This window comes from Jaculus jaculus, chromosome 11 (assembly GCF_020740685.1).
Source record: "Jaculus jaculus isolate mJacJac1 chromosome 11, mJacJac1.mat.Y.cur, whole genome shotgun sequence".
NCBI lineage: Eukaryota > Metazoa > Chordata > Mammalia > Rodentia > Dipodidae > Jaculus > Jaculus jaculus.
Genome location: NC_059112.1, coordinates 98,907,133 through 98,934,980, shown reverse-complemented (window position 1 = coordinate 98,934,980; position 27,848 = coordinate 98,907,133). Strand labels below are relative to the sequence as shown.

General features: G+C 46.4%; 1 pseudogene; it reads right to left on the bottom strand.

The window, feature by feature from the left end:
• Positions 1–2,908: 2,908 nt before the first annotated feature.
• On the bottom strand, positions 2,909–27,806 carry LOC123464423 (annotated as a pseudogene).
• Positions 27,807–27,848: the final 42 nt, after the last annotated feature.

The following is a 27,848-nucleotide window of genomic DNA, read 5'->3' as shown; positions in this document are numbered from 1 at the left end:
CCCCCAAGTTTTTTTTTTTAATTTTTTTTTAAATTTATTTGAGAGCGACAGACACAGAGAGAAAGACAGATAGAGGGAGAGAGAGAGAGAATGGGCGCGCCAGGGCTTCCAGCCTCTGCAAATGAACTCCAGATGCGTGCGCCCCCTTGTGCATCTGGCTAACGTGGGACCTGGGGAATCGAGCCTCGAACCGGGGTCCTTAGGCTTCACAGGCAAGCGCTTAACCGCTAAGCCATCTCTCCAGCCCGCCAGCAAGTTTTTTGCTGTTGTATGACCTCCAGCAATTCTTGGGCCTCGACTCTCCTGCAGAACTGGTGTTACAGACGCAAGTAGCCATGTCCAGCTGTTCATGTGGCTTCTGGGGATTAAAGTTGAGTGGTCTCAGCCTTCTGATGTCCTCGTGGTTGGCACAGGAAATGCTCTTAACTGCTCAGCCATTTCTCTAGCCTTTACCACATCTTTTAAAAATATTTCATTTTCAGGCTGGGCGTGGTGGCACACGCCTTTAATCCCAGCATTCGGGAGGCAGAGGTAGGAGGATCACCATAAGTTCGAGGCCGCCGTGAGACTCCATAGTGAATTCCATGTAAGCCTGGGCTAGAGTGAGACCCTACCTCAAAAAACCAAAACAAAAAAAGTTCATTCTTTAAAAACTATTTATTTGCGCATGTGTGCACGAGTGTGGATGTGCCCAGATCTCTTGCCACTACAAACACATGCCCATCAAGCTTTATGTGGGTGGCTGAGGAGTTGAATGTGGGCCAGCTTGCTTTGCAAACAAGTGCCTTTGACCACGGGGCCATCCCGGGACTCAGCTCCTCTTAAATTGTGGGGAGGGCTGGGCGTGGTGGCGCACGCCTTTAATCCCAGCACTCGGGAGGCAGAGGTAGGAGGATCCCCGTGAGTTCAAGGCCACCCTGAGACTCCGTAGTGAATTCCAGGTCAGCCTGGGCTAGAGTGAGACCCTACCTCGAAAAACTAAAAAAAAAAAAAAAAAAAAAAAAAAAAATTGTGGGGAGGAGGGGGATTTTTTTAATTCTTTACTTGTGTGTGTGGTGTGTGTGCATGTATGTATGTGTGTGTTCATATAAGTGTGAGCACGTGGGGGGGTGCATGTGCACACAGATATCAGAGGTCAACACTGAGAGCTTCCTTCATTGCTGTCCACCTTATTTGTGGAGAAAGGCTCTCCTGCTGACCCTAGAGTGTACTGAACCCGGAGTGTACTGATCAGAATCTGCCTGTCTCTACCTTCTGAGCACTGGACCCTCAGGTGCACCTCCACACTGTACATCTACGTGGGTTCTGGGGATCAGAACTCAGGTCTTCATGCTTGCATGGCAAGCACTCTATCCATTGACACATTTCCCCAACTAGTGAGGGTGGATTTTTTTTTGTTGTTGTTGTTGTTTGTTTTTCGAGGTAGGGTCTCACTCTAGCTCAGGCTGACTATGTAGTCTCAGGGTGGCCTCGAACTCTTGGTGATCTTCCTACCTCTGCCTCCCAAGTGCTGGGATTAAAGGCGTGTGCCACCATGCCCGGCCAAGGGTGGATTTTTTTAAATTATTTTATTCACGAGAGGGAGAGAGAGAGAGAAATGGCGTGCCAGGACCTCCAGCCACTGAAGTTGAACTCCAGATGCTATGCCATCTTGTGTGTGCATGTGTGACTTTGTGGGCATGTGTCACCTTGTGCATCTGGCTTACATGGGTTCTGGGGAACCAAACCTGGGTCTTTGGGCTTCACAAACATGTGCCTTAACCACTAAGCCATCTCTTTGGCCCCTTAAGGGTGGATTTTTGAGACAGTGTCTCATTGTATAAGCTTGATTGTCCTGAGACTTACTATACAGACAAGGCTGGTCTTGAACTCACAGCAATCCTCCTGCCTCTGCCTTCTGAGGCTGGGATTCCAGGTGTGAGCCACCATACCAGATCTTATATTGATGTTCATACTAATGGAGTCATAAAAAATTTTTTTGTTTTGTTTTGTTTTTGTTTCTTCGAGGTAGGGTTTTATTCTAGCTCAGACTGACCCGGAATTCACTATGTATTCTCAGGGTGGCCTTGAACTCATGGCGATCCTCCTCCCTCTGCCTCCTGAGTGCTGGGACTAAAGGCATGCGCCACCATGCCTGGCTCATAAAAGGATTTTTATGGAGGAAGTAGGCCCACGAGAGTCATGTGTGAGGCCTGGCCAGCAGCCCTTCCAGGTCCAGGTACTGTTGTTAGACAAAGGAAGAAACAAGTCTGGGGACAGTGGGAGAAAGCACTGAAACCCAGCCTGAAGGACCCAAATCTCGAATCTCCAAGAAAGAGCTGAAGGGCTGTTTCCCTGGCCAGAGCATGTGTCAGGCGAGAGCTGGGGAGGCTTATTCCCAAGGAGTCCTTAGGTGATATTTAATCCAATCAGCAAATATTTTGAGAGCTACCAAGTGGAACAGGATTAGCTCTTTTGCATTGCTCCACAAAGGTGGAGTTCCTGGTGGATTCTTTTTTTTTTTTTTTTTAATTTAATTTTATTCGTTTATTTTTGTTTTTTTGAGGTAGGGTTTCACTCTAGCCCAGGCTGACCCAGAATTTACTATGTAGTCTCAGGGTGACCTCAAATTTACAGCGATCCTCCTACCTCTGCCTCCAGAGTGCTGGGATTAAAAAATCTGCACCACCACACCCAGGTTTTTTTTTTTCCTCCCCCTTCTCCTCCTCCTCTTCTTCTTTTTTCCAGGTAGGGTGTCACTCTAGCTCAGGCTGACCTGGAATTCACTATGGAGTCTCAGGGTGGCCTCAAACTCATGGCGATCCTCCTACCTCTGCCTCCCGAGTGCTGGGATTAAAGGCATGCGCCACCACACTCGGCCCTCTTCTTTTTTAAATAAGCTTCTGGCAAATTATATTAAAGAAAAATTTTACTTTCCACTGGTCTGCTCTGGCATGCTTCTAGTAATGTCAGAATCACCTGGATCAATGCTAGACAGTGTGCGTATTTACCACATGCTGTGCCCAATTCAATTTTATTGACACTGTTGTGATGGACACCAGTTTTGGCCAACATAGCATAATATTCCATCTCAGATTTCCTCAAAGCTTGGCAGTGGTTGGCGAGACGGACCAATGTCACCTTGCCCTGTCTAATCATTTTCCGAGTCTGCTTGTACCCAGCATGCGCGTTCCATTTTCATAACAAGTTGGAGCCTGGAGTTGATGGACTCCAGAGACTTTAAAACTTTTTTTTAAATATATGAATATATATTGCAAGCAGAGAGAGATAGAGAGAGAGAGCTACAGAGAAGAGAGACAGAATGGGCAAACCAGGTCCTCTAGCCATTGCAAATGAACCCCAGAAGCATGTGCCACTTTGTGCATCTGGCTTACATGGGTACTGGGGAGTTAAACCTGGGTCCTTAGGCTTTGCAGGCAAATGCCTTAACCGCTAAGCTATCTCTCCATCCACAGAGACTCTTTTATCTTCTTTTCGGCCACCATCTTCCTATCTTAGGTGAGGGGCAGGCCCCAGCCAAGAGCAACCATCAAGATGGAGAAAGAAAGGATTCTTCTTCTTTTTTTTTTTTTTTTTTGGTTTTTCGAGGTAGGGTCTCACTCTAGCCCAGGCTGAGCTGGAATTCCCTATGGAGTCTCAGGGTGGCCTCGAACTCACGGCAATCCTCCTACCTCTGCCTCCCGAGTGCTGGGATTAAAGGCGTGCGCCTCCACACCAGGCCCAAGAAGGGATTATTCTTGACCCAGCGACGCAGCGATCTTATTGGAAAGAACGAGTTTCCTCATGGTGCTATTTCCTAGTGCTGGGATTGAACCCAGGGCCTTGTGCATGGTAGGGCAGCACTCTGAACGACCCCACCCCTTGGTGGCACTTCTTTTTGTTTTGCTTGGGTGTTTGTGAGGATTCATATATGTATGGGCATGTGTGTGTCTGTGCATGGGGGTGCTCATACATGTGCGTCCATGGGTGCCCTTTGTGGTTCTTCACCTTATTTTAAAAAATATTTACTTTATTTATTTATTTATTTATTCATAAGCACAGAGGAAGAGAGAGAGAATGGGCATGTCAGGGCCTCTTGCCACTGCAGATGAGCTCCAATGGCATGCACCACTTTGTGCATCTGGCTTTTTTTTTTTTTAATATTTCTTGTTCAGTTTTTATTTATTTATTTGAGAGTGACAGACACAGAGAGAAAGACAGATAGAGGGAGAGAGAGAGAATGGGCGTGCCAGGGCTTCCAGCCACTGCAAACGAACTCCAGAGGCGTGCGCCCCCTTGTGCATCTGGCTAGCGTGGGACCTGGGGAACCGAGCCTCGAACCGGGGTCCTTAGGCTTCATAGGCAAGCGTTTAAACTGCTAAGCCATCTCTCCAGCCCTGCATCTGGCTTTATGTGGGCCCTGGGGACTTGAACAGAAGCCATCAGACTTTGCAAGCAGAGCCTTTGATCACTGATCCCTGGATATTGTTTGACTCAAAAGCTTTACTCGGGCTGGAGAGATGGCTTAGCAGTTAAGGCACTTGCCTGTGAAACCTAAGGACCCATGTTCAACTCTCCAGGTCCCACGTAAGCCAGACGGACAAGGTGATGCAAGCGCAAGGTCACATATGTGCACAAGGTGGCACATGAATCTGGAGTTCCATTACAGTGCCTGAAGGCCCTGGCATACCAACTCCCACTTCCCTCTCTCTCTCTCAATATCTCTCTCTCTCTCTCTCAATCTCTCTCTTCTTGCTCTCATTGCTTCACATAAAAAATAGAGCTTTTCTCAGGTATCTGGGGTCTATGGCTACCAGCTTCTATTTTAGGGCTAGGTACTCAACGCTCCTAGAAAGCTGTGAGTAAGGGCTTGTAGCTAAATGGGCTCTACTGCTGGCAGACATGAAGGGCCCAGCTAAGTACCTTGGAGGTCTCTAAATGTCCCTTGCAGTAGGTTCTTCTCCTGTACTATTTGATTTCCCTCATCCACGGTCACAGTAATGTCATATAAGTTCAGTTATTATGGAAAACAAAAAGTTGAGGATAGGGCTGGAGAGATGGCTTAGCAGTTAAGGCACTTGTCTGCACAGCCTAAGGATGCACGTTTGATGCCCCAGCACCCAAACAAGCCAGGTGCCCAAGGTGACACATGCATCTGGAGTTTGTTTGCAGTGGCTAGAGGCCCCGGTGTGCCCATTCTCCCTCTATCTGCTTCTTTCTTTCCCTCTCTCAAATAAATAAATAAATAATAAATCAATGAAATATTTTTTTAAAAACTAATTATAGAATTACCATAGGAGGCAGTAGTTTCATTCTTAAATATACTTTTGAAATAATTCAAAAATAGGATGGGGAGAGGGCTCAGTTAGTAAAGTACTTGTCTTGCAAGCATGGGGACCTGATTTTGATTCCCAGAACCCATGTAAAAAATGCCAGGTGAAAGCCAGGTGTGGTGGCGCATGCCTTTAATTCCAGCACTCAGGAGGCTGAGGTAGGAAGATCTCAAAGAGTTCAAGGCCAGCTTGGGCTAGAGTGTGATCTTACCTCAAAAAAGCAAAACAAAACAAACAAATAACAACAACAAAAACCCACCAGGTGAGGTAATGTGCACCTGTAATAGAGATGGGATTATTCTTTTTTTTTAATCTTATTTTATTTTGTTTTTTCTCAATTTTTAAAACATTTTCCATGATTATAAAAAATATCCCATGGTAATACCCTCCCTCCCCCACTTTCCCCTTTGAAATTCCATTCTCCATCATATCCCCTCCCCATCTCAATAAGTCTCTCTTTTATTTTGATGGGGATTATTCTTGAGAATCACATCTAATGTCCTCCAGAGTCACACACACATACACCCCTGTCCAGCTTTTAACTACCAAGGAAACCGAGTCCCTAAAATGTGAATCCAGGCCAGGAGAGATGGGTTAGCAGTTAAGGCGCTTGCCTGTGAAACTTAAGGAATCATGTTCAACTCTCCAGGTCCCACGTAAGCCAGACATACAGTAGCACAAAGTCACACATGTGCACAAGGGTGTTTATGCATCTGGAGTTCAATTGCAGTGGCTGGCCAAGTTTCTCCCCCCCCCCACCCTCGCATTAAAAAAAAAAAAAAGCCAGTCTGTTGGGTTTGCCTCAAAAAAAGAAAAGGAAAAAAAAAGTAAATCCAGGAGTTTGAGTCCAGCCTGGAACTACAGAGTAAGGTTACAAGTCACCCTGGGCTAGAATGAGACCCTATCTCATAAAACCCCCCAAATAAAATAAATTTAAAAAATAATAATCTAGGCATGGTGGTACATGCCTTTAATCCCAGCACTAGGGATTACTGTGAAGTTCAGTGCCAACCTGAGATTACATAGTGAATTCCAGGTTAGACTGGGCTAGTAAGAAATCCTACCTGGGAAAAAAAACTAAAATAAGAAGCCGGGCATGGTGGCGTACGCCTTTAATCCCAGCACTTGGGAGGCACAGGTAGGAGGATCGCCATGAGTTCGAGGCCAGTTTGAGACTACAGAGTGAATTCCAGGTCAGCCTGAGCTAGAGTGAGACACTACCTTGAAAAACAAAAACAAACAAACAAAAAGACTCAGTTTTTTCAGTAGTTAAAAGATGGACAGATAAAGCCAGGCATGCCTTTAATCCCAGCACTTGGGGGCAGAAGTAGGAGGATCACCGCAAGTTCGAGGCCAGCCTGAGACTACATAGTGAATTACAGGTTAGGCTGAGCCAGAGTGAGACCCTACTTCAAGCAAGCAAGCAAACAAACAAAAAGCTGGACAGATACAGGAACACAGTTAATTTGGATGAGCACTTTAAAGCCATGTTTTTTAAATTTTATTTTTGAGGTGGGGCCACTCTAGCACAGGCTGACCTGGAATTCACTCCATAGCTCCAGGCATGTCTTTTTTTTTTTTTTTAAATGCAGGCTCTCACTCTGGTCCAGGCTGACCTGGAATTAACTATGTAGTCTCAGGGTGGCCTCCAATTCACGGTGATCCTTCTACCTTTGCCTCCCGAGTGCTGGGATTTAAGGTGTGCGCCACCACGCCCAGCAAGGCATGTCTTTTTTATATAAAGCCTTTTTAAAAAATACATTTTTATTGACAACTTCTGTACTTACAGACAACAAACCATGGTATTTCTCTCCCCTTTCCAACCCTCCCCCACTTTCTCCTTCATGACTCTGCTCTCCATCATATCCCTTCCCTCTGTCCATTAGTCTCCCTTTTAATTTGATGCCATCTTCTTCTCCTATTATGAGGGTCTTCTGTGGGTATTGCTAGGCGCTGCGGGGTCTTGGATACTGAGGCCAAATTCTGTCCCATCAGAATTATAGGGAGTGGCATCCTTCCTTCGGCTCTTACATTCTTTTCGCCGCCTCTTCTGCAATGGACCCTGAGCCTTGGTGGGTGTGAGTTGTTTCAGCGCTGGACACTCCTCTGTCCCTTCTTCTCAGCACTGTGTTGCCTTTTGGGTCATTCCAGTGGTCATCGCCATCTTCAAAGAAGCTTCTCTAACCAGAAGTGAGAATAACATTAATACATGAGTATGAACATTAAGTGTAGTGATTTCAGGGCAATTTGGTGAGAGTAATATATGCATTTATCCAGACAGGAGCAGGCTTTATACCCCGAAGGCTCGTGACCTCTCCTGTCCAGGCATGACTTAAACTCATGGTGATTCTCCTACCTCAGCCTCCCCAGTACTGGGATTAAAGGCATGTGCCACCCACCCAGCTTAAAGCCATATTTTTTTTAATTTTTAAAATTTTTTCAAATTTTTATTTCTTTATTTGAGAGAGAGAGAAAGGCAGATAGAGAGAAAGAATGGGCGTACCAGGGCCTCCAGCCGCTGCACCGCCTTGTCCATCTGGTTCAGCTGGGTCCTGGGGAATTGCAACTGTGTCCATTGGCACTGTAGGCAAGTGCCTTAATTGCTAAGCCATCTTTCTAGCCCCTCTAAAGCCAGTTTTAACATTTTTTTCTTATTTTAATTTTATTTTTTTAGGTAGGGTCTTACTCTATCTAGCCCAGGGTTACCTGATACTCACTTTAGTTCCAGGCTGGCCTCAAACTCACATCAATCCTTTAGCTTTGCCTCCAGAGTGCTGGGATTAAAGGCATTATGTTTCCATGACTTTTAGCCTAGATGAAGCGTAGGCAAGATATACCAACATTATTTATACATAGCAGGTTATAATGCCACAATTTGGGATTAACTCCCTTTGATTCAGGAATTTAGGCTGTGAACCTTCTAACATGACATTATAATAATAATAATAATAATAATTATTATTATTATTATTATTTTGGGTTTTCAAGGTAGGGTCTCATTCCAGCTCAGGCTGATCTGAAAGTCACTATGTAGACTCAGCGTGGCCTCAAAGTCATGGTGATCCTCACACCTTTGTCTCCCGACCGGGGATTAAAGGCGTGTGCCACCATGCCCGGCCTAATGTGACTTTAAACACAGAGGCTCTCTCAGGACATGAGGAGTCTCTGTTACCACAAGTCATGGGGCTTTGAAAAAGAGGGGAAGAGATTTACCTCCTAAAGAGGGCAGTAACACAGGGACTGGCTATGGGGATTCAGCCATAGCTAAGCCAAGGTCAGAGGTGCTTCTGGCTCAGCTGGAGGGAATGGGGTGCTGGACACTCAGTGGTCACTCCCAATCTCCTCACAATTAAGCCAGGCATACCGACCTTTGATGTCTTCAGCTCCCTGCACAGGCCACCAAAACTGGAATGGGGCTGGGGGGGGGGGGGGCTGTGCTCTCAGTGAGCTCAGATGGAATGAATTCTTTCCCAGGAAGTGGTAAAGAATGAACCCTTCCTGGGCCCACAGGCCAGTGGGAGAGAGGATGTACGTAATAGGCTTTATTAAACAAGATTCAGAGACACAGTAGAAACAGAAACAGCAGACTTTTATTACAGGCAAGACTTTTATTACAGGGGAGGGGTGGTTTAAGTCTGTTGAAGTTGTCTCTACCTATAATTGAAAGTGTCATAAACTGATTGTCTAATTGAGAATTCTTCAATAGTGACCCCAAATCCTTTGTGTTGAGGAGGGAACAGGGAACGGGGCAGGCTGATTGCAGAAGCAGACATTCCTAACTGGCTTGGCCACAACTTTTCTGGCTAAACTCCCAGAGCCTCAGCTGTCCAGTCTCTGTCAATGTTAACCATATTATTCCCAAAAGCTGAAGATTTCTCTCTTGTGCTGACGTGAAATTCACTATACAGTCCAGGCTGGCTGTGAACTTGGGGGTGATCCTTCTGCCTCGGTATAAACAATTCGTTAGTGGTAAGGGGACTGAGACATGGCCCCCCACTGTTATCTTTAGCAGCCTGAGGAGTTTTCTGTGGTCAGACAAACCCAGGATTAGTGGCTTTGACATAGGAAAGAATTCCAGAAAGAACTAGTATGAAGCAGAGCTGAAGATTTTATTACAGTTTTTTGTTTTTTGTTTTTTTCGTGGTAGGGTCTCACTGTAGTCCAGGCTGACCTGGAATTTCACTATGTAGTCTCAGGGTGGCCTCGAAATCACGGCGATCCTCCTACCTCTGCCTCCTGAGTGCTGGGATTAAAAGGCATGCACAACCACGCCTGGATTATTACAGATATTTTAATGCAGGCCTAATCACCTCCTCTGTCACATAGCCATGACCTAGCCAGGTCCAAACCCAGTCTACCCAGCACCTTGGTAAGGATGGGGAGAAGTGAAGGTTGCTGCTTTCCTTTTGTGGAGTGGAGGAGGGGCAACAATGGCCAAGAGGCAGTTTGGTGGGCCACCTTCTCAGGCAGATCAGTTTAAGGAGCCGGGCGTGGTGGCACACGCCTTTAATCCCATCACTCAGGAGGCAGAGGTAGGAGGGTCGCCACAAGTTTGAAACCACTCTGAGACTACATAGTGAATTCCAGGTCAGCCTGGACTAGTGTGAGACCCTGCCTCGAAAAAAAGAAAAGAAAAGAAAAAACAAACAAACAAACCAGATCAGCTTAAGGACAGAAGGAACACACAGAAGCTGAGAGCCAGACAAATCTCCTGGCTCCTCAGAGATGGTTCAGAAAACACCCCTATGCCAGGCATCTGCTTTGAAAAGTGAGGCCAAATGCACACTCCTGTGTGTGTGTTAGTTACCTTTGTGGTGCTGGGACCCCAAGACCCAAGAGAATAGCTTGAAGGGGGAGAGATTGATTTTGGCTCATGGTTTCAGGGGGTTCACTTGATAGTCTGAACTATATAGTTGGCTGGGCTGATTCTGAGCTGGGGGTGAGGCAAAACATCTTGGCTGTGGAGATGCATGGCAGACAGGAACTGGAGAGAGGAAGAGAGAGACCTGGATAAGATATCCCACAAGGCAATCCACTTCCTTCTGCTTAGCCTCACTTAAACTTTCTAAAACCTCCCCCAAATAGCACAACCAGCTGGGGCCAAACCCTGAGCACATCAACCTTAAAGACAGAAAAGATTTTCAACATTCCAGAAAGTTCCCTCATGCTTTTTTTGTTGCTGTTGTTTTTTGTTCTTTGTTTTTACAGCCGTTCTCCTTCTTCTGTTCTAGGCAGTCACTTCTGGTCTATCACTATGATTTCACAGCATCAGTTGCCACTGACTGGCCTGGAGGTTTGGATAGGAATCAAGAGCAGAAGCAGGGAGAATAGCTAAACAACCAGACAGAGCAGGAATCTGAAGGAGCTTTTTAAGGTATGTTTTTGCCTGGGAATGTAGCTCACTGGCAGAGGACTTGACTAGCTCCTATGTCAAAAGGGAATTTGGGCTGGAGGGGTGGTTCATCTGTTTAAGGTGCTTTACTTGCCAGGCCTGAAGACCTGGGTTCAATTTCCCAGTGCCAGATGCACAAAACAGTGCATATGTCAAGTTTGTTTGCAGTGGCAGAAGGCCCTGGCATGTCCATTCTCAATCTCTCTCTCTCTTTGCAAATACAATTATTACTATTACTATTATTATCATTATTTTAGTTTTTTGGGGTAGAGTCTTGCTCTAGCCCAGGCTGACCTGGAATTCACTACGTAGTCTCAGATGGCATCAAACTCATGACAATCCTCCTACCTCTGCCTCCCAAGTGCTGGAACTAAAGGTGTGCACCACCATGCCTGGCTTTCAATTCACTTTTAAAAAATAATTTTACTTAAACCAGGTGCCGTGGCGCATGCCTTTAATCCCAGCGGTAAGAGGATCGCTGTGAGTTCGAGGCCACCCTGAGACTACTTAGTGAATTCTAGGTCAGCCTGGACTAAAGTGAAACCCTACCACAAACCAACAAACAAAGAAAAAGTGAACTGAAGCCTAGTATGGTGGCACATGCTTTTAATCCCAGTACCCAGGAGGCTGAGGCGGGAAGATCTTCATGAGTTCAAGGCCAGCCTGGGCTACAGAGTGAGTTTTAGGTCAGTCTGGGCTAGAGTAAGACCATGCCTCAAAACAAAAGTACACATATTTTGTTGGAATGAAGGATGTTAGAATGTATATTGGGTACTAGGTGATTATGGGGGAATGTAAGGTGTCACATTAGTGTTGTGGTCACCTTTATGACTCATACTATCTTGTGGAGAAGCTTATGGAAGTGCTTAGGGTAGTGTTTGAAATGGCTTCCAAAATGTAAATCAAACTTCTCTGCACTTGTAAAGATGAAGTGAATCTACAACATGGCATTGTGGCTGAAGCTAGGAAAAGAGCCCTTGCATGGTTCCTATACACAGTCCTTCCCGCTTCTCTCTGTTGTTGGAAAGTGCTTACAGAAAAGAGTCAAACCAGAACCCACACCCCAGCATTGTCCTATGTACCCTGGGGCAAGTGCCCTGGCCGCTGTGCGGCTTTGCCTTCGGTCCCACAGTGCCATCGTGGACCCAGTTTCTTCCCACTCAGCACCCTTCTGGAGGTATCTGGTAGACCGCAGAGGGAACTAACAACAGAAAGGTGTTAGGAGCCGCGCAGATGCTATTACAAGCTGGCGCCGGTTTCTGGCCTCTTATTGGTCACAGCTGGTGTAAATTTAGCACAGTGCGCATGCTCCAACCCGTTGCGGGCCGATGCTAATGAGGCATCCAGAAAGTAACCAATCACTGGTGGCCACATATCCACAGTTGACCAATCATTTGTGGGTAAGCAGCCTAAACCCTATATAAACAGTTGCCTTTCGTGGTTCTGGGTCTTCGCGTCTTCGCATCTAGCAGTTTGGCAGTCCCCAATAAAGTGTGTTCAGAAGAATCCTGATTGTGGCGTCCTCCTTGCTGGTGAGGCGGGCGTGACAAGTGGTGCCGAAACCCGGGAATTGAAGAACATCTTGCACCAGCGAAGACCCCTGTTTTAAGGAGGATTCAGAACTGACACACGGGACGGACGGATCCGGACTTTTTTCTGAGAGGTATGCTGCCCTGGGAGGTTGATGCTATTGTTGTGATTTTCTTCTTGCCCTGTGTGCTCATTAAAGTGAAAGAGGGCCAGAGGACTTTAGCGGAACATCAGGACAGTATGTCAGAAACAGAAAAAAGGGAACAAAAAGGAAAACAGAATAAAAGGAAGGAACAAAATGTAATGAAGGTTAATGGTAAAAAGAAAACTAAGGTTAATGGTAAAAAGAAAACTAAGGTTAAAGATTTAGAAGGTAATAAAAGGAAGGAACAAAATGTAATGAAGGGTAATGATAAAAAGAAAACTAAGGTTAAAGATTTAGAAGGTAATAAAAGGAAGGAACAAAATGTAATGAAGGTTAATGGTAAAAAGAAAACTAAGGTTAATGATAAAAAGAAAACTAAGGTTAAAGATTTAGAAGGTAATAAAAGGAAGGAACAAAATGTAATGAAGGGTAATGATAAAAAGGAAAGAAAGAAAGAAAGAAAGAAAGAAAGAAAGAAAGAAAGAAGGAAAGAAAGAAGGAAAGAAAGAAGGAAAGAAAGAAGGAAAGAAAGAAGGAAAGAAAGAAGGAAAGAAGGAAGGAAAGAAAGAAGGAAGGAAGGAAGGAAGGAAGGAAAGAAAGAAAGAAGGAGAGAAAGAAAGAAGTACTGAGATACATGGAGGGAACTTCTTTCTGCAAGCCAAAAGAAATAAGAAAAATTCAACAAATATTTCCAGTGTTTGACGATCCAGCTCAGGGCCGATATCATGAGCCCATAGGACATAAACAGTTAAAAGATCTTGCAGAGTCAGTTAGGACGTATGGGACTAATGCCTCCTTTACTCAGGCTCAGGTAGAGAGGCTCACTGCTTATGCAATGACTCCTGCAGATTGGTATAATACAGTGAAAGCCTGCTTAACAATGGGACAATATCTTGATTGGAAATCTATCTATCAAGATGCCTGTGCCGCTCAGGCTAGACAAAATGCTGCTAATGGTCAGCCATTTTGGACTTATGAAATGTTGACTGGCCAGGGACAATGGACGGTTAATCAGACGGCCTACCCTGTGGAGGTATATGGACAGATTAACCAGATAGCTGTACGAGCATGGAAAAGCCTGCCCAATAAAGGAGAAGTTACTGGCAACTTAACAAAAATAGTTCAAGGCATAAATGAACCTTTTTCGGATTTTGTGGCAAGAATAATGGAGGCTGCAGGTAGAATTTTTGGAGACCCTGATACTGCTATGCCCCTTATAGAACAGCTTGTTTATGAGCAATGTACAAAGGAGTGTAGAAATGCTATTACACCATGGAAAGGAAAAGGGCTTAATGCCTGGATGAAAGCATGCAGAGAGATAGGAGGTCCTTTGTCTAATGCGGGGATAGCAGCAGCTGTCCTTGCTGCAAAGAGGATTAGAGACATTACTTGCTATAATTGTGGGAAAAGAGGACACATAAAAAGGCAGTGTAAGAGTCAGATTCCAGGAAGTCAAGACAGAGTTAATGTACAGAAGAAAGTTCCTGGGATGTGTCCACGTTGTGGGAAGGGTAAATATTGGGCCAATGAGTGTAGGTTAGTTAAAGATATTAAGGGGAGAGTGCTCACAAATGATTCTAATAGCCAGCCAAAAAACGGACAGAGGGGCCCTCGACCCCAGGGCCCTCAAATGTATGGGGCCATGAATGTCGAGCCACCCAAGGTATCCATGAGGCCACCGGGGAGCCACGGAGAGCCACTCTGGGTTCCGCAGGATTGGACCTCTGTGCCACCACCGGAGCAGTATTAACACCACAAATGGGTTGTCAACCAATCCCCTCTGATTTTAAAGGACCCCTGCCCTCTGATACAGTAGGCTTGGTGCTAGGACGTTCATCTTCAGCTCTGAAAGGCTTAATTGTTCACCCTGGAGTTATAGATGAGGATTATGAAGGACAAGTAAAAATTCTGTGCTCTTCCCCTAGAGGGATATCTTCTATTTCCTGTGGGGATCGTATTGCTCAGCTTTTAGTATTGCCTAGCCTACATGGCTTGTTCCCTTATAAAAAGGATATTAGAGGAACAAAAGGTCTTGGATCCTCCAGAGGAGGATGTGCCTATGTCTCACTGGATCTGGATGAAAGACCAACCTTGGAGTTAATTATTCAAGGAAAAAATTTTCTCTGGTATTTTAGATACGGGAGCAGATACTAGTATTATCTCCACCAAATGGTGGCCTTCTAATTGGCCTGTCAATCAGTCTTCACAAACTCTACAAGGGTTGGGATATGAGTCTTCTCCTAGTATAAGTGCTCAGGCTTTAAGATGGAGGGATCATGAAGGACGTGCGGGAGAATTCATACCATATGTACTCCCTTTACCAGTAAATTTGTGGGGACGAGATATTTTACATCAGATGAAGTTTAAATTGACTAATGATTACTCTAATCAGAGTCAACAAATTATGAGAGATATGGGGTGTGTTCCAGAAAAAGGATTAGGAAAAAATGTCACAAGGAAGTCCAGAGCCTGTGACTGGTACTCAAAAATTAGATCGAAAAGGACTGGGTTTTTCCTAGGGGCCATTGAGGATGCTTTGCCCATACCCTGGGTGACGGAGGCACCTGTGTGGGTACCCCAATGGCCTCTCACCTCTGAGAAATTAAGAGCAGCAAAAGAACTTGTGCAGGACCAATTAGAGCAGGGATGGATCAAAGACAGGTCTGGGGAGCTATGTTATTGACCAAGTGCCAGTACAATTACAATTTAATTTAACTTCCCCACAATTGGTGGAATGTGCAGTAGTTGCTTTGGTGTTGCGACAATTTTCAAAACCTATTAATATTATCTCAGACTCCCATTATGTTGTAAATGCTGTTAAACAATTAGAAGTTGCTGGACCTATTAATGCTAAAAGTAAAGTAGCACATATCTTTTATGATATTCAAAATTCTATTAGAAATAGGTGTCATCCCTTTTTTATACAACATATTCGAGCTCACACTCTGTTGTCTGGCCCTATGGCTAGAGCTAATGAATTGGCTGATGTCGCCACAAAACACCTTTTTTGGGTTGCAAACAGGTACGAAGCTGCTGTAGATTTTCATAAACTGTATCATGTTCCTGCTCAAACCTTAAGATATAAATTTCAGCTAACTAGAGCTGAAGCTAGAAATATTGTACTCCAATGTCCTAATTGTGCAGAGTTCAGACATACTCCTTGTCTGGGCATTAATCCTCGAGGCTTGCGCCCCTTACATTTGTGGCAAATGGATGTAACTCATATTCCTGCTTTTGGAAAAATGAAATATCTTCATGTCTCTGTGGAACTATTTCCCTAGCTCTTTTTACACTTAATTTTTTAAATTTGGACGTGATGGGTAGGTCAGCAGCAGACAGGCATTGTCTGCCACCATCACCAGTTTCAGAAAAAATAAAATGGAAAGATGTTATATCTAATCAATGGAAGGGCCCGGATCTTGTTTTAATAAGATCCAGGGGAGCTGTTTGTGTTTTTCCACAGGATCAAGACAATCCCATTTGGGTTCCTGCCAGACTGACGCGAGTGGTCAAAGAGAGTCCAGAAAAGGATGAAGATCGTGATTGCTGTGCTGATGATATTACCCCTGTTCAACCTGCTGGGGATATGGACAGAACCCCGTTGGGGAATACTCTCAGTATTCCCAAAACCTCTACCTGTAATACATGAAGCTGTTCTCCTAGTTCTATGACTTTGTTTAGAACCAAAAAGAGATTTTGGGATTACTACAGCCATTGTGGCTGCTATTACTATATGCTGTTCTCCTAGTTCTATGACATTGTTTAGAATCAAAAGAGATTTTGGGATTACTACAGCCATTGTGGCTGCTATTACTATATGCTGTTCTCCTAGTTCTATGACATTGTTTAGAACCAAAAAGAGATTTTGGGATTACTACAGCCATTGTGGCTGCTATTACTATATGCTGTTCTCCTAGTTCTATGACATTGTTTAGAATCAAAAGAGATTTTGGGATTACTACAGCCATTGTGGCTGCTATTACTATATGCTGTTCTCCTAGTTCTATGACATTGTTTAGAATCAAAAGAGATTTTGGGATTACTACAGCCATTGTGGCTGCTATTACTATACAAATTGCGGCGACTTTGAATAATTTATCAGCTAATGTAGCTAATACTTTGGATGTTCAAACTTCTATTAATTGGACTGGATATAGAAAGCTACCCTTTATTTGAAGGAATGGGCTGGAATGGGTTCCATGATGCTGTTTTTGATTGCTGCTGCAATCGGGTGTTTTTGGTGTTTCTGTAAATTGCGAAGTCAAAGACTCAGAGACAATGCTATGCTAGTGCAAGCATTTGCTGCACTGGAATCAGGACATTCACCTAATGCTTGATTGATAACTCTGAAACAATAGGGAGCTGAAACCAGTGATTGGTGCTTACTCTGGGCCTCGTTGGTACCTGCATGATGTGCCTGTGTGTAATTTTGCTATTGCTTGACCTGGACGTTTTCTCCCTTCGTTTGAGCTGTCTTGTGGCCTTTGCACCCTGAGAGCTTATTCTCATTGCACCAGGTTAGGCATAAGACTTTTAGTTTTATTTCACACTCAGCCTTTGCACATCCCTGAGGAATAACTCATTGCACAGGATAAGGTGAGTTGTGAGTTTTCCAAGGCCTTATAACCTTGATCGCCTGTTGCCAGAAGTGGGAAAGGCTAGATCGGTGATTTGGTCCCTTGGTGTCTAAATAATAAAAAAAGGGGGAGATGTTAGGAGCCGCGCAGATGCTATTACAAGCTGGCGCCGGTTTCTGGCCTCTTATTGGTCACAGCTGGTGTAAATTTAGCACAGTGCGCATGCTCCAACCCGTTGCGGGCCGATGCTAATGAGGCATCCAGAAAGTAACCAATCACTGGTGGCCACATATCCACAGTTGACCAATCATTTGTGGGTAAGCAGCCTAAACCCTATATAAACAGTTGCCTTTCGTGGTTCTGGGTCTTCGCGTCTTCGCATCTAGCAGTTTGGCAGTCCCCAATAAAGTGTGTTCAGAAGAATCCTGATTGTGGCGTCCTCCTTGCTGGTGAGGCGGGCGTGACAGAAAGGGGTAGTGGAGCCCAGCCTGATGGCAGGCCTGGAATCCTGGCCACTCAGAAGGCTCAGCCAGGACGATGGCAAGCCAAAAGCCTGCCTGTGAGTTCAAGATGAACCTTGCAACAGTGAGACTGTCTCAAAAGAAAAAACAGAGAGGACTGGGAATATTCTGTAGCGGTATAGCACTCACCTAACATGGGCAGAGTCTTGTGTTCAATATCCCTACCACAAAAACACAGGTAGAGGGGCCGGTCACTTTGACGTGTGCCGGCGTGAGGGTCTGCAGGCAGTCTTGAAGTTTGTTCTCTCCATCTCTGCCTCCCTTTTCTATTTCCAGGGGGTCTCTTCTCTTCCTATCTTTTTTCCACATACCCCCGCCCCTCCCCCATCTCCTCTGCTTCTCCCTCCCTCTTTCTCTCATGGTAGGGTCTCACACAAGCAGTGGCTGGCCTGGAATTTACTATGTAGTCTCTCAGGGTGGCCTCAAACTCACAATGATCTTCTTAACCTCTGCCTCCCAAGTGCTAGGATTAAAGGCATGGACCACCACACCAGGCTTCCCCTCTGCTTTTAGAGTACATGCAAATGCCCTCCAGCCAATTGGCCTCGTTCTTTTGCTTATTCATTCTTTCCTTGTAACTCCAGAAATTGTTGGTGGCTCAACACACAAGGGCTTGAGGCACCCTGGGTGCCTCTGTCTCTCATACTTGTCTAAACTCCAGTTGGCTCTCCCATCAACATGGACTAAAGCCCAGACACTTCTCCCCATCTCCACGTGTCACCCCCACCATCCCCTCTCTTTCAGCTCGCCTCCTCCTCCTGCTCTTGACCCCTGCCCAAACCCCGAGGCTGCTTGGTGGTTACCAGTCCTATGAAGTCACATCATTCCTCAGCCAGTGCCTCTGTGACTCCCCCAGGCCCCCGGCTGCTCCTGCTGCCAGCCCCTCTCTGAGGCTCAGGAAACCCTGCATGGCCGCCTCATCCCTGCCTCCCTCTCTCCTTCCCAGCACCACGTGGTTCTCGGCTGTTCCGCCATCCCAGCCTCCATGTTCCAGCCCCAACCTTTGCACGTGCTATATAGTCGGCTTGCCCTACCCCATGCCCACATACCCATGGCACTTGCCAGGGCCTCCAGCCACTGCAAACGAACTCCAGATGCATGAGCTCCCTTGTGCATCTGGCTAACATGGGTCCTGGGGAATCGAGCCTCGAACCGGGGTCCTTAGGCTTCACAGGCAAGTGCTCAACCGCTAAGCCATCTCTCCAGCCCTTATTTGTCTTTAAATGTACTCCTAGGTCTGTAGCGGAGGTTAGGGCATCTCATTCATTGCTAACCGCCAGTGCCTGTCTCCTCACTGTTCCATCCTGCCCAGCTAGAACTCTGTACCCACTGAATCATCATCACTCCCCATGCCACTTCCCAGGCCCCTGGAGCCACCGTCCTCCCTAGGAGCCTCCAATGGGTGGAATCCCCGCGATCTTTAAGATTTGCCTCCTATTGACATAGATGTGCTGGGGATTACAGGCATGAGCCCCTCTTTTGTGTTTGGCTTTCCACAGGTGCGAGGGATCTGCAAAGCGATGGGCCATGTCTCCAGCTGGCTGGCTGAGTCTGAACAGCACACTGTCCTCAAGGTTCCTCCATGTTGTTGTGTGGGTCAGCATTCCCCTCCATTGTACGTAGATGCTTCATTTTGTTATTCACCCACACCAGCTGTGGACACTGGCTGGCTTCCCCTTTATGGCTCTTGGGGCTAATGGTGAATAAGAACAGCTTGGGCTGGAGAGATAGCTTTGCCGTTAAGGTGTTTGCCTACGAAGCCTAAGGCCCTGGCATACCCATTCTCTTTATCTGCCTCTTTCTCTCTTTCTCTCTCTGTCAAATAAATAAATAAAGTTTTTTTGTTGTTTTTTTTTAAAGGGCTGGAGAGATGGCTTAGCAGTTAAGGCATTTACCTGCAAAGCCAAAGAACCTTGGTTTGATTCCCTAGGGCCCACATAAGCCAGATGCACAAGGTACCACATGCATCTGGAGTTCGTGTGCAGTGGCTATAGGATAGGCCCTGGCATGCCCATTCTGTCTCTTTCTCTCCCCCAACCCCATCTTTCTCTCTCTCTCTCCTCCATCTTTCTGTCTCTCAAATAAACAAATAAAAATAATAATAAAAAGAACGGCTTGCGTGTGTCTGAGCTTTCACTTCTGGGTGTACCCTGCCAGGGGAACTGCTGAGTCATTTCCACCAGGATTTTATCCTGAGGACCAGGGGAGCTGCTGCAGGGTGGAGTATTCTTGCTTTAGTAGGTCTCCTCTGGTTGCTGTGACAGAGAGAGAACCGAGAGACCTAGGAGGGTTCCAGGTGAGACAGAGGGAGATTGCAGCTTGAAGTTCAAGGCTTGTGCTCTGACTGGGAAGGTTCTCATGGAGCATGCAAGTGACTGAGTCGTTACAAACAGCAAAAGGTACTGCCAAGGGCATGAATGGAGACCAGGAGCTGTGATTCTTGGAAAACAAAGCAAAGTTTTTTTGTGGATTCTCCCTTCCTCTGTTGGTGTGGTGACCAGAGGTTGACATCAGGTGTCTTCCTCGATTACTCTCCGTCCCGTTTCTTGAGATAGTGTCTTTCACTTGAGCCCAGAGCTCACCAAGTCGGCTGGATTAGCTAGCCAGCTTACCCTGGGGATCCCCCATCTCTGCCTCTTTAACGCTGGGGTTACAGATGAGCTGCTACACCTGCCGGGCATTTACATCCAAAGCAAGCCCTTTATGCACTGAGCCATCTCCTCATGCCCAGGCTGGCCTCGAACACCTGAGTTCTGGGCTCTGGCCTCGGTACTCTTCTTGATGCCCTGCCCCAGCTCAGTCACAGAGCTTAATCACAGAGCTGGCTGGTGTCTGCTGGGGAAGCTGGGTGCAGGGCCCAGAGCCTCTTAGCCTAAGAGTGTTTGTTCTTATTCAAGAACCCCTGGATGAGGAAGGAGCTAGGGGAGTGGCACGGGGCTGGTGGACATAGTTGCGCCGAGGGTTAAGGGCAGAGCTGAGCTTTGTCTCCGCCAAATCCAAGCTGAGTCATCATCATTTGCAACAACTGACCACATTCCTCAACTCCCTAAGTTTGCACTCTTAGAGAAAGTTAGACTTATTTGCTTGGTCTGTCACCCACTTCCTCTTCTTATTTTTTTTTTTTGTTGGGGGGGGGGTTAGTGTTAGGGATAGAACTCAGGGACTTGTGCGTGCTGTTCTAGTTACTGCTGTACCCCTGAGCCATACTCTGACCTCACCTCCTTCGGGGAGCTGGGCAGGATCAGTATTTTGTTTCTGGCTGGTCCTCATACCAAACGCATTTTCTGCTACACGGTGAGCCCTCAAGAAGTGTATCTTACTTTTTTATTTTTCTTTTCTTTTTAAAAGATTTATTTATTTATTTATTTGAGACAGACAGAGAGAGAGAGAGAGAGAGAGAGGGAGGGAGGGAGAAAATGGGCCTGCCAGGGCTTCTAGCCACTGCAGACAAATGCCAGACGCATGTGCCACCTTGTGCATCTGGTTTACGTGGATCCTGGAGAATTGGGTCCTTAGGCTTCGCAGACATGCACCTTAACTGCTAAGCCATCTCTCCAGCCCTTTTTTCTTATTTGAAGTAGGATTTCACACTAGCTCATTCTGATCTGCAATTCATTATGTAGTCTCAGGCTGGCCTTGAACTCACAGTGATCCACCTATCTCTCTCTCTCTCTTTCTCTCTCTCTCCTGAGTGCTGGAATTAAAGGTGTGCACCACCATGCATGGCCTTGTTTATTTATATTTAAAAATAGTCTTGAGAATCTGGGAGTGTAGTTCAATTGGTGGCATGTTTGCAGAGCCTTGGGATTGGCACTCAGCACAGTATAAAGCTTGTGTGGTAATATAAAACCTGTAACCCCAGCACTGGGGAGGTGGAGGCAGGAAGATCAGAAGTTCAAGGTCTTAAACCTGGCGCGGTGGCCCATGCCTTTAATTCCATCACTTGGAAGGCAGAGGTAGGAGGAACTCTGTGAGTTTGAGGCCACCCTGAGACTACATAGTGAATTCCACATCAGCCTTGGCTAAAGGGAGACCCTATCTCGAAACCCCTGCTCCTCCCCCCCAAAAAAAAGAAGTTCAAGGTCTTCTTCTGTTACATAGTGAGTTCAAGGAGAGCCTAGGCTACATAAGACCCTGTTTCTTCAAAGCACAAACACACACACATTTTGTTTGAGACAGGGTCCACTACATAGCCTAGGCTATAAACAAACTCTTACTCACCCTGCTTCTGTCTCACAGATGCCAGAACAGAATTACATATGTGCACCTCTACACCTGGATTATTTGAAATTTTTAAATTCTGGTATAACTTTTACACAGAGAAGTACAGCAACCTTAACTGTCAGGCTCAATGCATTTAAAAGTATATAGGTATCTGTGTGCATGTATAGATGAATACTTATAAAGACCATCTAGCTATCAGTAGATCAAGTTATAGGCCATTCTCAGATTTCTAGCAGGTTTTCTCACATTCCTTCCTAGTCAATATCCCCAAGACAACCAGCATTCTGACTGATTCACAAAGATTAGATTTTTATTCTTTGCTTTGGTTTCTGACACAGTCTCAGCATGTCTTAGCTGATCGAGTGCTCACTATGCAGATCAAGTTGACCACCAATTTACAGCAATCCTCCTGCCTCTGTCTTCCTGAGTGTTAGAATTACAGGCTTGTGCCATCATACCCAGTTCATCTATTAATTTTCCTTCTTTCTTTTTTTTTTTTTTTTTGATTTTTCACAGTAGGGTTTCACTCTAGCTCAGATTGACCTGGAATTCACTATGGAGTCTCAGGCTGGTCTCGAACTCACAGCGATCCTCCTACCTCTGCCTCCCAAGTGCTGGGATTAAAGGCATGAGACACCACGCCTGGCTTTGACTTCTTTTCCTTCAGTATTTGGGATGGAACCCAGGGCCTTGTGCATGATAAACAAATCTACCACTGAACTACACCCCCAACCCTTTCCTATATTTTTTGTTTGTTTTGTTTTGAGACAGGTTTGTACTAAGCTACCCAGCCTGGCCTTGAACTCACTCTGTAGTCCACAAGACCTTGAACGTGTAATGCTCCTGCCTCAGACCCCTGAGTAGCTGGGATTCCAGGCCTTCACCCCCAGCCCCGGTTAGTCCTGTACATTCTTGGATAGCATATAAACGGAATCATGGAGAATGTGCTTTCTGCACCTGCCCCCCCTTTTTTCTTTTACTTCCTGTTGGGTTTTGTGGGCTCATCTATCTGTATTGTAGGAGCCTTTTGATGGACAGAAGAAAGCAACCTTTCTCCCGGAAGGGAGTGGAAGTGCCATGTCACCATGCAAATGCATGTTTGGCTGTTCAGCTTCGTACGAATCACTGAAGTTGCAATCAATGGACCAGTGTGCATTTCCCTGATGACTCACCCTGATGCTCAGTGTCCTTTCATATACTTGCTCAATTAGAAAGGAAAAAGAAAATTGTTGAAAGAAGCTCAGAGTAGAAATAAATCCTACTTGAGCTCTGGCCCTGCTTAAAATCCCTCGGTGGCTCCCCACAAGCCCTTCCTTGGCTGACAAGATCCTGCATGCTCTCGACCTGTGACTCCATCCTGGCCCATATGGGCCCGTCCCCCACCCTACTCCCCTCCCCAATTGACTTTTCAAGGTCCTTCTCTGCTCCCTAGCTTTAGAGACAGGCTCTCAGGCTCTCGCTCTGTAGCCCAGGCTGGCCTCTGACTTGCAATCCTCTTGCCTCAGCCTCCTGAGTTCACAGGTGTGGATCACCATGCCTGGCTTGGCTCGTAAGCATCTTTCTTCCGTCCAGAACTCACCCCAGGCTGGAGTCCAGACGCTGCTTGTTCTCGGCTCAAAAGCTTTGTCCTCTGGGAAGTGGTCTTGACGTCTGCGGGGAGCAGGCCTGGCTCCCGTTAGCCCTGTTTATGCTCACTTTTTCTCCATGGATTTTTCAACAGTTGAAAATACACTTTTCTTTATACAATTATTCAATACCTGTTGCCTTACCACAAAGCACTTGAAAATCAAACCCAACTCTAAGTCCCAAGAGTTGAAATGGGTCTTGGCAAGATACCTAGGGTGGTGGTTTGATTCAGGTTCAGGTGTCCCCCATAAAGTTTTTTTTTTTTTAATTATTTATTTGAGAAAAGAGAGGCAGATACACACACACACACACACACACACACACACACACACACACTCACTCACTGAGTGGGCACAACAGGGCCTCTACTCATTGCAAATGAACTCCAGATGTATGTGCCACCTTGTGCATCTGGTTTATGTGCGTTCTGGGGGATTGAACCTAGGTCCTTAGGCTTCACAGGCAAGTGCCTTAACTGGTAAGCCATCTCTCCAGCCCCCTGCCCCCCACCCCACCACCACCTAAACTGTGTTCTGAATGCTAGGCCCCCAACTGGTGGAAATTTTGGAATGGAAGCCTCCTGAACATGATATGTGGTTGGGGTGTGCTTATGGGTGTTAAAGCCAGCTTCCCCCCCGCCAGTGTTTGACACACTCTCCTGCTGCTATTGTCCACTTGATGTTGGCCAGGAGGTGATGTCCACCCTCTCCATTTTGCTGTCATTTTCCCCTGCCATCATGGAGCTTCCTCTCGAGTCTGTAAGCCAAAATAAACCTTTTCCTCCCACTAGCTGCTCTTGGTTGGGTGTTTTCTGCTAGTAATGCAAAGCTGACTGCACCAGTAAGTTGGTAGCAGAGAGTGGGATTGTTGCTACTAGAAACCTGACTGTGGCTTTGGTCCTTCGGAACTGATTTGAGTGAGGAATGTGGGAAGCCTTGAAACTTTGGTCCAAGAGACATTTTCCAGTACTGCAAGTAAAGCTTGATAGACCATTCTGGTCAGAGTTAAAAGACCTGAATGCAGTAAGAACTATGGACTGTGAGGTTGGGTTTATGAAGGCGAGGAAGAACTTTGTGGATACATGTCTAGAATCAGTGAGAGGTCTGCTGTTATGCCCGTGTCCTGAGAACTTATGCAGGTGTGAGAAGAAGGATATGGCACAGAAAAAAAAAAAAAAAAAGAAATCTTTGGGCTGAAACTGCTGCTCATTCAGCTGAAATTGTATGAGAGATTACAACCATTGAGACTGGGCCAGCTGATCTACAGTGGGATACCAGCAAGAATGCAGACTCTTTTGAAGGGGCTTGAATGTCCAGGAGTGTACTGTTCTTCAAAGTCTGCTTTATTTGCCCCTGGATTAGCAAATTGGTAGCCCACCTGATACTATGGAGTATAATAAATGCAGGAAAGAGAGGGCCATTGAATTTGCAACATGGTTTCGTTTTCTGGAAATGGCCATGGGAAGTATGAAGCAGGCTGTTTTGGATTATCTGTGTGAAGGCCTGATGAAGCCATGAGGATGTATCATGGGTTGCCGTGGAGACCCAATGGAGATGATAGGACTATGAGATGGCTGCCAAGGAGAGCTACTGGTACCGGGTAAAGTGTTCCAATACTGTGAGTAGCCTAGCTTGAGGGGCAGAATTGGAATTCCAGAGACTTGCCACTAGTCAGAATGATCAAACTTGGAGACTTGTCACTGGTTAGAGCTATTGGACTTGGAGTTAAAGAATTCAATGTTTGCCCTGTTTGTTTAAATATTGTATTACTTTAATTTTTCTTGTTATGCCCAATGCAATCTTCTGCAGTGCGAATGTTTATTCTGTGCCATTATGGTTTTTTTTTAAATTTTTTTTTACAGCTCAGTTAACAGAACTTGGACAATGGAGATGTTTGAATATCATTGGGATTGATTTAAAAAAAAAACTATATAGACTTTTTTTTTTTTTTTTTTTTTCCGAGGTAGGGTCTCACTCTAGCCCAGGCTGACCTGGAATTCACTATGGAGTCTCAGGGTGGCCTCGAACTCACAGCAATCCTCCTACCTCTGCCTACTGAGTGCTGGGATTAAAGGCGTGTGTCACCATACCCAGCTCTAAAAAAAACAAACAAAACTATAGAGACTTTTAAAGTTGGTTTGGTTGAATTGTTTTTACATCATGTATGGTTATCAGTTTATTGGGGTCAGGGGCGGAATGTGTGGCTTGATTCAGGTGTCCCCCATAAACTTATGTGTTCTGAATGCTAGGTCCCCAGCTGGTGGCAATTTTGGGAACTGGAGCCTCCTGAAGGTGAGGCATTGTTGGGGGCAGGCTTATGGGTATCATAGCCAGCTTCCCCTTACCAATGCTTGGCACACTCTCCTGCTGCCGTTGTTCACTCGATATTGGCCAGGATGTGATGTCCACCCTCTGCTCATGCCATTGTTTCCCCCTGTCATCATGGAGCTTCCCCTCAAGCCTGTAAGCCAAAATAAAACCTTTCCTCCCACAAGTTGTTCTTGGCCAGGTGTTTTCTGACAGCAATGTGAAGCTGACTGGAACACCTGGCATAAAGCAGATGTTCAGTAAACAGATGTTGAATATTGCAATAACCCTACATTTGGCATTGCCACTTGAAAGTAATTATCACTTAAAAACTTACTCCTAGGGCTGGAGAGATGGCTTAGCGGTTAAGCGCTTGCCTGTGAAGCCTAAGGACCCCAGTTCGAGGCTCTATTCCCCAGGACCCACGTTAGCCAGATGCATAAGGGGGCGCACACATCTGGAGTTTGTTTGCAGTGGCTGGAAGCCCTGGCGCATCCATTCTCTCTTTCTGTCTCTCTGCCTCTTTCTCTCTGTCTGTCTCTCTCCAACAAATAAATAGATAATTAAAAAAAAAAACAACTTACTCCCAGCTGGGTGTGGTGGCGCATGCCTTTAATTCCAGCACTCAGTAGGCAGAGGTAGGAGGATTGCCATTAGTTCAGGGCCATCCTGAGACTCCATAGTGAATTCCAGGTCAGCCTGGGCTAGAGTGAGACTCTACCTCGAAAATCCAAAAAAACCCAAAACCCAACTTACTTCCCCTGAATGGTACCTGGCTAAAGAACCACAGAAAGTCTTTTCTCCTTCCCTCTTCCCCCACCTTTGAGGGCCTTTCAGGGGTCTCAAGTTCAAACACATTTCTTGTTCAAACACAGCTGTTGCGTGCATAATGAGCCTGTATAATGGGGACTCAGCATCAATTCTGCAGGGGTTTAAGGAAGAAAGAAATGTTGCTGGACTCACAAGGAGAGTTGAGCCTTCCAGGCCCCAGGCCCAGCTCTCCGGGTGGTGAGTGGTACTGATCCCTGCCCTCTCTCCAACCAGGCTGTTTTGTTCAAAGCTGTGTTTCTGTCCTTCACCATCTAAACAACTGCTGGTAAGTTACTCTAGCTCCCTGCGCCTCAGTTCTCTAAGTACAAAACAGGAAGAATAGTATCGCTTACCTCTTGGTAAGTATGCATTCCAGTTTATAATAACTGTGTGAATTGTTAAGCACTCAGCCTTGGGCTTCTCCCTTTGTGAATGTCTGTTAATTACTACTATGCTTCTAGGCCTCAGTTTGTCAATGAGAATCAATAGCCAAGTTATTGTAGGGTGTGTGGGAACAGGTCTGTAATCCAGCTCCTGGAAGATACAGGAGGATAAAGAGTTCAAGGTCGGCCTAGGCTACCTAGCAAGTTTGAGGCCAGTCTGGTGCTACATGAGACCCCTGTCTCAAAAACAAACAAACACACAAACAATAAAACCCAGCCCAAACAAGACAAAACAAAAAAGAATTAAAACCCTGCTCATTTCCTGGGTTCTCGCTCAGGGGGTGAGAAGTTCCCAGGATGCTTTGCAGGCCTATGGAGGCAACAGGTGTTGGGGATGGAGATCTAAAGCCTGCCATCCCATAGCATTTTGAGGGTCCTTGTTTGAACCCCAGTCCAAATACTTGTTGAGTGGTTTTATGCAAGTCACCCCTCCTCTTGGCATCGCTTTCCTCATCAACAGAGTCTCCGAGCCCTCTTATCTAGGTTGGGGAGCTTGCTGCCTGTTTGCATTCCTGCCTTACCAGTTGAGAGCCAGATGACCTTGGAGGTGTGTGTGTGTGGGGGGGGGGGGGAAATAGAAGGGGGGTGTCACTGGAACTTTCTGCACCTCGAGGACGCAGCCAAGGAGGTGGGCATCCTCCGGGTCCCTCTGTTCTCCAGGCGGGCGGCTGCTCCACGGGCCGGTTTAGGGACGTGTCCCCAGCCGGCGAGGCGGGAGCGGGTCTGGGCGCCCGCGGCGGTCTGCAGGTCCCCGGGAGGAGGGAGTGGGGGGGGGGCGTGGGGGGGGGAAAGGCCGGTGGTGGGCGGGGGGGAGGGGGGGCGCCGAGGGGGGCGTCGGACGGCCGCGCGCTGCCCACGCGGTGCCGCGCGGGGTGACGGGCGCGGGGCGGGGCGCGGCGCGGCGCGGGGCGGGGCGCCATCCCGGTGACGCGGGCCAACCGGGCGGCGTTGCGGCTCCGCTG